Source organism: Oryctolagus cuniculus, chromosome 6 (assembly GCF_051225735.1).
Source record: "Oryctolagus cuniculus isolate XC-2025 breed Fujian yellow rabbit chromosome 6, ASM5122573v1, whole genome shotgun sequence".
Taxonomy (NCBI): Eukaryota; Metazoa; Chordata; class Mammalia; order Lagomorpha; family Leporidae; genus Oryctolagus; species Oryctolagus cuniculus.
The window spans coordinates 136,022,717-136,034,971 of record NC_142872.1 but is presented as its reverse complement, the minus strand read 5'-3'; the positions used below and the strand labels follow the sequence as shown (position 1 = coordinate 136,034,971).

General features: G+C 37.8%; 1 long non-coding RNA gene across 1 annotated transcript in view; it reads right to left on the bottom strand.

The window, feature by feature from the left end:
- LOC149126306 (uncharacterized) overlaps window positions 1–12,255 on the bottom strand; it is a 125,131-nt gene that overhangs the window by 16,777 nt on the left and 96,099 nt on the right. The window contains exon 3 of the long non-coding RNA XR_016234950.1: window positions 197–294. This is a non-coding gene — a long non-coding RNA (uncharacterized LOC149126306). The remainder of the gene's footprint in view (window positions 1–196; window positions 295–12,255) is intronic.

Below are 12,255 nucleotides of genomic sequence, written 5' to 3'. Positions count from 1 at the left end.
AAAAATGTCATTAAAGTGAGAGTTTACTATTAGTAAGGAAAATGTTTATCTGTTGGGGTCAATTTTCAAGTCACCCTACGTATTGTGCTGAGGCTAAAAATGTATTCAGCAGATAACACTAAGTCTACTCCAGCAGCCATCTTGTCTCCAAAATGTGTGATGCATGAAGGCACCGATTGTAAGGAGCATTGCTTACCTGTCAGCCTGATCACCTGAAATATTGACTGGGAATCCATTTTGATCAAGCACTTCTCCCTTCTTAAAAGTAATTGATTGGCTTCATCTATTGATTAGCTTAGTTGAGAAAAGAAAAAAAAAGCAAACACTTTGCAATAAATTGTGTGCAATTCACTTGGTTAAAGCATAAGCAGTTGGTTATAACAAATAATTAGCAGGGAATCATTTTTTTCCTATCACTTGAAATACTACAATGGGAAGATTTTCCTCTTCCTTTTCCCCATCACAGCCTCTTATAAGCAGATATAACTGATCTGATGGGTGAATTAAAGAGCAGAAAGCAGATCCCCTTATATTCTCTGCTACTACAAGTTTGGCTATTTTAGATTCCAAACATAAACAAGATCATTTAGAAGTTGTTTTCTGTGTGTACCTTATTTCACTTAACAGAACAGCCTCTAGGTTATTCTGTTGTTGAAATGGTAAAAGATTTTTTTTCTTTTTAAAGGCAGCCATTTGGGGAGTGAACCAGCAGGTGGAAGACCTCTCTTTGTTTCTCTTTCTCTCTTTAATTCTGACTTTTAAATAAATAAATAAAAATCTTAAAAAAATAACAGCATGTTAATGGAAAAATATAGCTACATATAGCAACAGAATAGAAAACTAGTAGAAGGAAAAATAAGAGAAATTATTCAAGACATTGGAATGGGCAGATCCGAAAAGCTCAGGAAGCAAAAGAAAAAGTAGGAGAATGAGATTTCATCTAATTAAGGAATTTCTATACATTAAAGGAAATAATCAGAAGAGCAGAGATGATCTACAGAATGGGAAAAAACACTTGCCTATTATGCATCTGACAAGGGCTTAATAAATGGAATATATAAAGAATTCAACTCAATAATAAAAATATTCATTTAAAAAATAACAGAAAATGATTTAAAAAAATAACAGAAATGATGACATGAACTACTACTTATATGAATGTGCTGAGATGAAACAGAAAGATCCAAAAACTAATTTGAAATTTGGAACAAGGAAAACCAAGGGATATTCATAGAGAAATAAGGAAGGAATAAAAATGAAAGTACTTTGAAATAGACAGGCAAATACTTGACTTTGATAGAGAAATTTAATATAAGTTTAACTGGATGAGATAAAATATTCTCCCTTTAACATAAATGATACGATGATATGGATTTTACTTATGTAGTATGAATAATATTTGCTTCACTGTCGCTCCCCCTCTTCATGGAGGAACGACACAGGACCCTGCGCTGTTCTTTTGTCTGCTCGGCCCTTCCCGGGTTTGCTGCGGGTTCTTCCCGGGTTGGCTACCGTCCCTTCCACCTCCGTGGAAGGGCGGTTCCCCCTGGCCACTTTCCCCACTTCTGCAGGGGAGCGGCACACCGCCGGCCGGCTCTCTCGGGGGCTGCACAGGTGTTCCTTCAGCTAGATGTTCCCCTTAGATGTTCCTGGTGCATGTTGTCTCTCTCCTCCTTTATAGTCCTCTTCCACCAATCCCAACTCTGCTACCCACACGCCGAGTACGCTGTTCTCCTCCAATCAGGAGTAGGTCCTACAGTTTATTGGTTGAACTGGAGGCAGCTGGGTAGAAGCTGTTTCCTCCTCTCCCAGCACCATATTGTGGGAGAGCAGATGCATAGAATAAGTCTTAATTCCAGTAACTTAGTCTAGTCCGAGTTGCTCCCAGTTGCTCCCCACAGATCCCCCTTTCTTTTTATTTTTGGCATTGATACGCGCCTGTCTTCGGTGCCCCGCGGCACACACTCTGCTCTGCTTGCTAGAGTTGCCCACAGGTGCTTACAAGCCCTATCAATCAGGCAAACTGAACCCAAGCCTTCTCATTGCCGTATTGTGGGGAGACTTATTGATGTTAATTCGTGCCTGTCTTTGGTGACCTGCGGCGCATAAGCTGCTAGCCGCCCACAGGTGCTCACCACCTCCCTAATCAGGCAGACCGAATCCAAGCTCTCTCATTGCCATGTTGAGGGGAGGCCTTATTTTTCTCTATTTCTCTATCTCCGGGCATTCCTATCTCTCCCATTTTACTTCTATCTGCCAGCATTCCTATTTCTCTCATTTTACTTCTAAATTTCTGTTTCTCTTATCCCTGCGGCTTCCCGGCGCCCGCCCCGAGGCTGCTTCTCGGCGGCTTCCCGGCTCTGAGCTGCTTCAGCCCACGCTTCTCTCATCTCCGTGGCTTCCCGGCTTCGCGCACGCACTCCGCGGTCTCCGCGCCCCTTCGCGCCCGCACCATGGCCTCGCACTAGCCCCACGTTCCCTATCTATTCACGCCCCGTGCTCTCTCTGCACGCGGCGGCTTCCGCGAATCACACAGCCTAGCTCACATTTCCGCCACCGGTTGGTTTAGTTTTCAGTCTAAGTTCCCCGGGCTAACCTGACGAAATGCAACCTATAGCTTACGTCTCCGCTCCCGGTTTGGCTTCCCGTCTTTTGCTCCCCGGGCTAATCTGACGGATTCCAACCTGGCTTACGTTTCCGCTTCTGGTTTTACTTTTCGCCTTTTGCTCCCCGGGCTGACTTAAAGAATTCCAACCTGGCTTACGTTTCCACCTCGGCCTGCCCCCGCGGCTTCATCCTAACATTTTTCTCTACCCGGTATGTTTCCCTAACTTTTCTTCGAACAATATTCCTCCCTCATTTCTCCTGGCTTCTCCCCACAATTCATATCCAAATTTGTTTGTTCTAGCTTTCACTTTCGCTTTCGACCTTAGAGATTTCTCCCAGCTTTCCCCCGTAGTCCGTATCTGAGTCTATGCCTAAGCTTTTGATAGCTTCTTCCGGCACCTTTTTCGTCCGGCTTTTCCCTAGGCTCTTTGCTAGTCTCTCTCTCCGGTATTTTCCCACTTCTTCCCGTTTCTTCCCTCCTAGGTTTCCTATCCGAGTCACGGCACCATTATGTCGCTCCCCCTCTTCATGGAGGAACGACACAGGACCCTGCGCTGTTCTTTTGTCTGCTCGGCCCTTCCCGGGTTTGCTGCGGGTTCTTCCCGGGTTGGCTACCGACCCTTCCACCTCCGTGGAAGGGCGGTTCCCCCTGGCCACTTTCCCCACTTCTGCAGGGGAGCGGCACACCGCCGGCCGGCTCTCTCGGGGGCTGCACAGGTGTTCCTTCAGATAGACGTTCCCCTTAGATGTTCCTGGTGCATGTTGTCTCTCTCCTCCTTTATAGTCCTCTTCCACCAATCCCAACTCTGCTACCCACACGCCGAGTACACTGTTCTCCTCCAATCAGGAGTAGGTCCTACAGTTTATTGGTTGAACTGGAGGCAGCTGGGTAGAAGCTGTTTCCTCCTCTCCCAGCACCATATTGTGGGAGAGCAGATGCATAGAATAAGTCTTAATTCCAGTAACTTAGTCTAGTCCGAGTTGCTCCCAGTTGCTCCCCACACTTCACCAAAAGAAATTGACAATGAATGAAATATTCACAAAGACAACATACAAAGGGGAAGGTTAATCCAGTATCTGACTTGCATAAAATGATGTAAAACAACCTGTGTGTGAGCTAAAAATAGTAAAAAGGCCTAAAAGCAAAACAGTTTGTAAAAATGTGTTTAAGATGAAAAATTCAATCAAATTCATTGAAGTTATGCTTATATAAAGACCAATGATATTGATAATGCTAGCATATTTAGGGAACAGTAAAAGAGACAGGAAGCTATTCAATGGATTTCATAAATATATTAGTACACAATTTAAGAACCAGAGAAAAGCAGTATAAATGACCAGAGATATTGTTTCTTAAAGCATCTAGTTGTTTAAATTAATTACATACTCATGATGTATTGAGGAATTAAATTATGTGAGCCTTGTCAACTATCTCTGATAGGCTGAGACCATAAAAAGATCTGAAGCAATCTAAAAATCGACAGTTGTGTCATAAATTTTCAGGTGGAAGGAAGAAACAAAGGTTGTGAGAGGGATTGAGAAATGTACAGAAAAAGTTGTTAGCCAATTATTTATACTGAAGGTATTTGACAAAACTGCAAAGACTAACCATATAGATTCTCAGCATTCATTTAGAAAACACAAGGTAATCACCATGTTTTAATATATTGCCAAATTACTGTTTTTAAATCTTAGAACATTTAAAATATGATTATGAGTTTGATAGAACTGAAGAATATCATTCAAATAATGGGTGCTGATTTGGTGAAAATAATGATGACTTTATGTAAAATATGTGGATTTGAATACTAAGAATACATAATGAAATATGAGCTGTTTAATAGTGTTATTATTAGAATTGAAACATTGAAAAACCATAACTAAGTAGTGTCCTCTATTGCCTTCATTAATCTATCTAGTATTGAATGCAATTGCTGGGGATTGATACAGGTAAATAATTCTGGTGCATATCACCCAACATGTATTTCTAATGCTTTACTAAAAGAACAGAAAAACCCTGGGAAAAATTTTAATATCAACAGTTACACATTAAAGATAAAAGTCCTATCAACAGACTGAAATTCTGGCTTTTAGAAAGCAACATAAGGGGGCCGGCGCCGCAGCTCACTAGGCTAATCCTCCACCTAGTGGTGCCGGCACACCGGGTTCTAGTCCCGGTCGGGGCGACGGATTCTGTCCCGGTTGCCCCCCTTCCAGGCCAGCTCTCTGCTGTTGCCAGGGAGTGCAGTGGAGGATGGCCCAAGTGCTTGGGCCCTGCACCCCATGGGAGACCAGGAGAAGCACCTGGCTCCTGGATTCGGATCGGCCGCAGCGCGCCGGCCGTGGCGGCCATTGGAGGGTGAACCAATGGCAAAAAGGAAGACCGTTCTCTCTGTCTCTCTCTCACTGTCCACTCTGCCTGTCAAAAAAAAAAAAAAAAAAAAAGCAACATAAGGAAGTGGCTATTTAGCCTAGTAAGTGATATCAGTTAGGATAGCCACATCCCATATCAGAGTGCCTGAGTTTAGGTCAAGCTCCAACTCCTGACGCTTTCTGCCAATGCAGACACTGGGAGGTGATGGTGATGATGCAAGTAACTGGGTTTCTTCCAGCCACATGGGATAAGTGCATTGAGTTCCCAGCCCCTAGATCAAGCCTCAGTCCATGCTTGGCCACTGTTTGCATTTGGAGACTAAACCAGTGGATGACATCTCTGTTTGTCTTTAAAATATATTTTAACTAAATTCTATCAAACATAGTCTCTTTACAAAAATAAATACAAAATTCAAAGTAGGTCAAATATAGTATTCTGTATTTGCATTGCAGAAATTGAATGGGCATATGCATAGACTGAACAAATGCCTTAGAAACTTTCTGTGTGGGAAAAAAATTTAGGAAATGTCTAAATGTAATTTGCTCATAACATATTATAAACTCACAATGGATATGTCAAGGCTCATTAATATGCAGTTCAGTCTATCACAGAAATGAGAATCTTAACAGAAATGAAATTCTTGAGTACATACTTGGATAAGTAACATCTTAGAATCAAACCAGGAGTTTGTGAGTCAACTTTGGAAAAAAGACAAAATTGCTGAAATGGATGAATAAATGAAAACAGGATTTGTTCGATCAGCACACAGAATACAGTTACAGAAAATGAAGATTTTGATAAATCAGCAATGGGAGTTACCATGGATGTGAGGATTAATACGGACATAAAAGTTTACATTAAATTCTCAAAGAGAAAGTTTATATTGGTATCATAAGTGTAAGTGGCTGCAAAGTGAATAATTTATACTTATGAGGCCACAGAAGGACTGAATCTTATTCTTCTTTATATCACATGGTCTGATAAAATATAAGAATATTAGTATTTAATGACAGAGGAATAAAAGAAAATACTAATTCTGACAAAGCAAACAGAAGTCAGATTCATTTTTGTTGGTGGTGGTGGTGTTAGTCATTTCTGAAAATTTAGCTCAACTAAAGAATTTTAAAATTCCTTTGTACTGGCAATTGCTAATCTGAACTGGAGACTAGACTTGCTTTGGGGGAAAAAAAACTCCACCTCCAAACAGTGTAGTGGAAATATTTTAAGAACACATTTTTAAATGGTTGTTATTTTTATCCAATCTCCTGAACTGACCTAGCATGACTTTTTCTGGCTCCACTGAACCATTTCTTAGGAGCTAAGAAAATAAGGGGGAAATAAGGTTATCCAAGTAGGAATGAACACTGACATCAGATTATGACAGGTCTTGGAAAAGGTTTTAAAGAGGCTGAACACTATTATGTGGAAAAATTGTTTATCAGTTCTGTGCTTCTAAGAAAATTGTCTTTACTATGGAAGATAGTTAAATGTGGAATTATGAGAGTCAAGCAACATTTAAGAGATTTTTAGAGGACTGTTAATACTGAAACACGATGAGTAAAGCAGTTAAGTTCAATGACATTATCAGAATGCAAATCAGACAAATTCAGAATGAAAGACATTCTAAAATACAACTTACCTTATCTCTAAAACATTATATTTATGGGGAAAATGAGAAAAGTAAAAGCATGTTTAAGAGATACAATGAAACAAAATGAATGATGCCTAGTTGACACCTGATACACCCCCATAGCCAAAAAACTACCATTTAAAGGGCAAGCATTTGGCTTAGTAGTTCAGATGCTGGTTAAGATATCCACATACACATCGTGGTAGACCACTTTGAGTCCTAATGGGATTCCAGGTTTCTATTAATGAGCACCATGGATGGCAGCAGTGATGATTCAAGTGGTTTGGTTTCTGCCACCTATGTGGGAGACGGGGATTGAGTACCTAACTCCCAGCTTTGGCTTAGCCCAGCCCAAGACATTGCAGGTGTTAGGGGAGTGAACCAGCAGATGAGAGCTCTCTGTGTGTCTATCCATCCCTTTCTGTGTCTTTCTGCCTCTCAAATAAAGAAAAAGGTTAAAAACACATTGGGGACTACTGGGATAATCTGACTATACAGAATTTATTAGATAACTTTTGAAATTATTTTTTAATTTTAATAAAAATTATACAATAGTAGTGTTACACAAGGGACTCATTTTACATTTAGAGTTATTAAGATATTGACACCATTTTTATAATGTACTAGAAAATGGTTCCATTAAAATATACATGTAAACATATGTAGATAATTATAAAATATGAAAAAATATAGATGATGAGTATTTCATGCTTATCTTACTATTCACTGTAATAGTTTTTAAATATATTTGACACATCTCAACACAGTTTAGAGAAGATGTTGAATTAGTTAAATTTTTTGAAAATGTCAAAACGCATGGAACCAGCTGAGGATGAAAACCAGAGAAAAACTATATAGAGTTCGCTGAGAAATGAGAGAAGAAATCAGAAATTGGAAGAACACTAAAATAAAGAATTTTATAAATTAGGTAGTAATTTAATATGGCATCTACAAAAATATAAGTTTTTCATTCTTTGGGGCAAAACACTCCGGATTTTCAATAACAGTATATAATTAATGAGTTAAATTTAGAATTTTATTAATTGCATAAAATTAAAAATGCTGCATAAAAAAAGTTGCCAGAAACTGAAGCAGATTTTTGAGAAAGTCTGAAATATTTGTGGTTTTTTCCATCTCCTCTTTACATGGGCATTTATTCATTTAACCTTAATCTAACCTGCTCTCCTTCTGTATATGAGTCCCAGCTTCTGATCCTTATGAAACTGAAGTTTTTAATCTTCCAAGCACATCTTTCGAGTTCCTGAATAGCTGAAATTCTAATACAGCAATTCTCAAAGACTTATCTACTACATTGATATCAGAGGGTCCATATGAAAGAAACATCAAGGACCATCAGAGATGACAGTCAGACTCAAATTATGGAATGAGGTACCTCTGTGACTTGAAAATTTGTCATAGTCTATTACAACTGGGTTATTCCTTTCAAGTCGTATCTAGGACAGTGTTAACCATGAAACCAACACCACCAACATGCATTTTCCACTAGAGTATTTGACCTGTGTCACTTGCTCTTAAAAAGTTGTATTGATACAGACACTCACATTGCCTTAATAACAGATTGTAATTGTCCTCTTTAGTTCACAAAGAATTCTGATGAGCTGCGAAACCTGTGGTACCATTTAATTTCCAAAATAAATCTTCAGCCAGAATAACAAGGGTCCACATATAATGATAATACTGACCTTCTCTAGCCTATTTTTCTTTTGTCCTCTTGTTAGAGTAAAGTCAGCTCAGAAACCAAATTTTATTCAGGGCATTCTCTCAAGATACAAATTCTTAGGTAAGTTTAAGGCACCAAAAATGACACAGAAGAAGGGCATGTTGTTAAAAATTCAAAGCAACAAAAGGATTAAAAATAGGTCTGTCTTCACATTTGTTAAATAGGTGGACCTCACAAATAGCAGAATCAATATGTTGTGATAATCTCTATTGCTGGGGGCATGCCTAACATATACCATAGTGGACACAATAAGGTTAACTTTTTAGTTCCAGCCAGTTTGTGAAGGATTATTAAAGTGTACAAGGGTATGAGCATATGAATTTCATTCTTTGATTAAAGAAAGAAGAGTGATCAAACAAGATGGACTCTCTTTTCAGTTGATAAAGCTCCTATCTCCTCAACGGGGAGGGCAGTATTTAGAATACATGTAGACATAACCTATTATGTAAAATGAAAATCTGATGGTATTTAAAACACTATTCATTTAGAATATTATTATTATAAGCATATGCAATATTATTTATAGCAAAAATTTTTGAATGGCTTATAAACCAAATAGAATTAACATTAAATTTTGAGACATTTAATTTATAAAAGGCACTTCAGAGTCTTTAGACTAAATGAAACCTAAAGGTGACTTAAAAATGTCTATATTTTATAATGACAGTCATTCCTTAAAAAATCAGTCTATGGTAAGTCAGGTGAACTGTGAAAAAAGCCAGATTGTAACAGCACGTTAAATAAAATCCAGCTAACTGCTAAAAAGAGAGATAGGGCATTGTGGGACCACAATGTTCTCCCTTGCGTGCCCTTAGAAAGAAGAATTCCAAGCAACCACACATTATCCAAGGAATCATCAGAGGCTGCCTACTGATGCTGTTCTCTTCATTGTTTATGAATTAAGAATGCACATTTTAGCACAACATGTTCTAGAAAGCACCAGTCATTCTTCTGTTTTTTTTTCCTCTTTGTATTTGATCATACATTTGTCAAAATAGTTTCTGCTGCCATTTCTAAGTGCTAAAGTTCTTTCCAAAAAAAATTTTTGGGGGTGTTGTGTGTGTGTGTGTGTGTTTGTGCACACATAACAAAATTATGTGGAATGATAACCTGCTTTTCACTATTTTATCTCAGACAGGTAATACATCTTTTGATAGCAACTTCTATCTTCCTTGATATGGTTTGTAAATAACTCTGTAACTACTTGCTGATCACTGAGGGGTTGGTATATCAAATGGATTCTTTAGTGAATCTGATGATGGAATTTCTTTCCTACATCCTTATACTTAAGGACAAAAAAGGAACATGAATTAGACTGTAAATGCTGAATTTCAATAGCTTTGCAATTAACCTGGATGCTATAGTGTTTTTCACAATTCTGTAGCAGTGTCAGGGCTAAACTCAATATTACTAATTCCGTTGAGTAATAATAAAAAAATTACAGGAAAAAGGAGGGGAAGTACCTAAGGATACTACATTTACTTTTTCAAACAACTTAGGTGTTCAACATTCTTTGAAATTTTATAGATGAAATTTCATCAAGGATAAGTAACAAATGAATGCTAATTCTGGATTTGATTTGAAAAAAAAAAAGTATCTTACTCTTAAGTTCCTGATCTTTTTTATTCCAAAAAGAAACCACTTTCTACATCTCCTTCTCCTCCTCTTGTGTCTAGACATCCCTCTCCTCTCCTGCTCCTTGCTCCTCTTCTTTCCCGCTTCTCTTTATTATCCTCAGATTCCTTCCTCACTTCCAGCATCCCTTTTTGTCATCCCTTCCCACATGAAATACTCTCAATGATCTTTCTTCTACAGTGAAAAGAACTTTAAATCTATAAAAACTATAGGTCTTATCTTTCCTGAAGTAACAAATACCAGAATTTCTAGACTCTCATCTTATTACTTAGGGAAACACTTGAAATGTAGAGTAACAGCACAGAACCTTCCATAATTCCAAAATTGCATACACTCCAATATCTTTCCTTATGCAGCTCTTTTTACATAGAATTCACGTGGCTTCCATTGTTTCCAGATAAAGCACTGCTCACCATTCCAAGTCCAACTTCAACATCTCATACAGTGAAATTTTCTCTTGTATTCCAGCAGTAGCTAATCATTTGGCCCTTTATGATTCCATATAATTTGTGCTGAATGTCTACCATATGTTTTTCAGGGTCTACGCCCCTCCCTTCTTTACTGTGCCTGTGCCTTGATCTAATATAAACAGGCATTCTTGCTTCTGACTTCCAGTTAGTGTGAGGAGTCAGATGGGTTAATAATCAGGGGATTTCAATGGAATTTGGGGTATAAAATACTTGCTTCCTTCCCCAAAACTTTATCTTTAGCAAGAAAAACAGGCTGCCCTCCTTCCTTTAGAATCTCCAAATTTACTGTGAGAATACCAAGGGAGCTCCTCCAGAACTCACAGCTTATTGTGAAAACAAGTTATCTACCCCACCCTTAGCCCACCAGACAGGATGGAGAATTGTAAAAGAGGTCTTTTGATGGTTTTTGTCCCTCTTGGTAACTGAATGTCAATCTAACCATCAAGATCATTCCTTCACAATTGTACTTAAAGCTGAGGGCCACCAGTCCCTTTGGGTTTTTCTCTCTTGGATGCCCCACCTCTCCATGCTGCTCTGGCTGGAGGTCCTTGATTCTAATAAATAATTTTAAATCTCTTTGCCATCCACTTGGAAATTCTTCTTCCACGTGAGACAAAGAACCGAGATAACAATAATTTCTCCACAGCCATTTTCACATAACATTAGAATCAGCCACAGTGTAATAATGGCAGGAGGACATAAGGGAAAAAAGGGGTAGGTGGAAATACTTACTCTACTAACTCTGTAATATGTCTGTGTCACTTATATTAAGTGGAAAACTTCAAAAATCCTCTCCTTGTCTCTGAGTTCATTAGCCATCTCCTCCCTCTGTCTCTAACAAAGGCAGAAGTAATGTGATCTCACCTGTGCTATTCCTCTGTATCCTTCCCACATCTTTGTGTTTTGAAACATGTTTTTAAAGACCCAGTATTAGTTCTCTCTTCATTTCTTGCTGAGGCACTGGAAATGCATTTTGTACTTGTATCATAGTGCTTAAAACAATTTAACATGCTTTTAATTTTTTTATAAACATTTGTCTCCCCATAAAATGTGAAGTGTTTTTCAAAAGCCTTACTTGTATTTTATCTTACAGCATGTGTAAGAGTTTTCCACATATTAAGCACCTAATATGTGTTTTTTTGAATTGAGAAATTTATTCTGTGATGTTTACTCTTTTATCTAAAGACAAAAAACAGAAATCCAAACCCTTACTTTGTAAGCTAACATTTATTAGCTTATTGGCTTTGCATATGTAATTTAATTTCTTTCTTAAATCACCCTTAGACACTGATGGAATTATGTCATTTATTTGTGAACTCAGAAAACCTTTAATGAAAGGTCATAGCCATGATTAGAGAATCAATGCTCTAAAGGGCACTGAATGAAATTTCTTGATATAGTCTGTGGAAGATTAATTTGAATGATATCTGTCATTGTCAATTTTTTTTTGTTTTCCTGTTGATATTATATGAGCCTGTATAAGCAAAAGATATGTTAGGAATGTTAACAACCAACTTCAATTGACAACATTCTTGTAATTCAATATTTAGTTTCTATAAAAACTACAATAAATATCAATTAATACCTTGGACATTAATCTTAGATGTTTTGCTTGTTATACCATAACAGTGTCTTTGATTTTTTTTCTTTACCTACAGGCACACATATATACAAACCAGTTATTTAAAGATTATTAAACAGAAAATTCTGATAATCTTTAATAAATTCATTATTTAGAACAGATCAATAATATTTATATGGCAACACAAAGGAAAAATATGACTTCTATGCTACAGAA